Source organism: Poecilia reticulata, linkage group LG19 (assembly GCF_000633615.1).
Source record: "Poecilia reticulata strain Guanapo linkage group LG19, Guppy_female_1.0+MT, whole genome shotgun sequence".
NCBI lineage: Eukaryota > Metazoa > Chordata > Actinopteri > Cyprinodontiformes > Poeciliidae > Poecilia > Poecilia reticulata.
This window is the reverse complement of record NC_024349.1, coordinates 7,793,531-7,795,466: the sequence shown is the minus strand read 5'-3', so window position 1 is coordinate 7,795,466 and position 1,936 is coordinate 7,793,531.

The following is a 1,936-nucleotide window of genomic DNA, read 5'->3' as shown; positions in this document are numbered from 1 at the left end:
TAGTCCTCATTTTATGTTTGCTTTTAGTTTTTCTGTGGACAAGAGCTTGGACTTAGTATGTCATATAAATTTTGAGATGGACTGTCAGATTATTGAATTGTTTGCAAAGAAGTTGCAGCTCACTCAAAACACCAAAGTCATACTGCATATGCACTCCACTGATTGCAACAGAAAAGCAATTTTGAGGCAATTGCTTTCTAAAGTTGAATTTWAAAAAATGATGAAGTAGTGCTATAATTTAGGTTCAATCTGGAGCTTTTTGTCCTCACTAACCAGCTATAGTACRCAACATAATTTCAAATTTTATGGCATCCAGACAAAAGTCATATTTTTACAAATTAAAAAAAGCAAAACAAGCTAAATTAAACATGCAAGACAACATGGCAGAATACATGGTATGCCATATTTTCCACACAAAAAAATTAAGCACTGTGAGGAATTTTCAGATAACTTCAGCATGTTTCTTTTGTGAAATTGTTTAAAAAGATTTTCCAAAATTTGTCATATACAACCAACCATATGCAAATTAATTATTTCTGTTAGTTTGACACACAAACTAACAGTACAAACTTCTTATTTTAAAAAGTTATCAAGTCAGTATTACATCCACTGAAGAAGAAACATATTTTTTTCTTTTTCCAATTGAGTTTTTAAGGTTATGATAAAATCTTTTAAATCAAAATGTTAAATTTCGCAAAATGCTATGTGATTCTGTCATAAAAAGGCTGAGTCCCAGCTTTTTTTTACTGTCTGCTTCTCTGTTGTTTGTCAGAACGGTTGTTTATCGTCGTCATCGTTTCCTCTGTCCTCGGATTCCTGCTGGTCGTCACGGTGATCGCTCTGCTAGTGGTAGTAAACAAGTAAGTTTGAATCCTGTTCATTTATCACCTTAGTGACTTTTATAATCACCTTTGTCCATTTTATAAAACAGCATTCATACTTTTGTATTAGACTGAAAACGATTTAATATATGCAGGGCCATTTTAAAGTTGGGTRGTTTTACAAATCAGTTAGAGAGAGTTATAGAAATCTAACCTTAAGCAAAATAAAGTAGGAGAGACACAGTTGCATAACTTTGTTATTCTTTTTCTCAGATTCAAGAGGGGCAAATTATTCAGGACCAAACAGGAAGACATTAGGAGACCGTTCCAAATCCCTTCTCTTGCCAAAGGCCCACTGTCCAGCAACAGCAATGGCTATTACACCTGGCTCAAAGAGCCAATAAGCAGCCTGACAAATTCTGGGGTCCCACGGGCCGACACCATCAACAACTGGGACAACCTGGAGATGACTCAGCAGAACAACGAGCAGAACTCAGTGGGTATACCTCAGAACAAGACAACGTGAAGATGAACATTTGTGTTTTATTTACTCACAAATTCGGATGTCTTTTCTTCCCTGCTGCAGCCATTTKATGACAACCAAGTTGACATGGTGTCATTCTCCCAGAGTTAACTCAAGAAGAACTGAGACACTAAACCTTACGCTCGGATCCGAGACCAGAGGGAAGAGGGAAGCTGAATCACTTCAGGGATTCCTATAGTGGTGTTTTTCCCAAAACACTGTAATTTATTAGAACCGTTTTGATGTAAAAGATGTAAACAGAAGCATTTCAGCTAAGATGTGCAATGTAATGTAGCAGATATTGTTGTATCATGTGTTCCTTAATACTTTTAGCTGCGACTGAGTGACTTATACTCTGCTCTTKTCATCAACCAGTTTGCCTTTCATGAAGTTTGGTTTATTATTACAATCTCAGTCAGCCAATTTCTCAGTTCTGTATGTTAATTGAACTTAAATACATAATTCTTTTTATTTTTATTTTCACTGAACAAAAGCTAAGAGAAGAGCTCTTGGTCAAATATTTGTTTTGTTCATTTTTGAATTTACGAGAGTTGTTTTTCAGGTTTAATTTGAGTCTCAGTTTCAGGTTTAA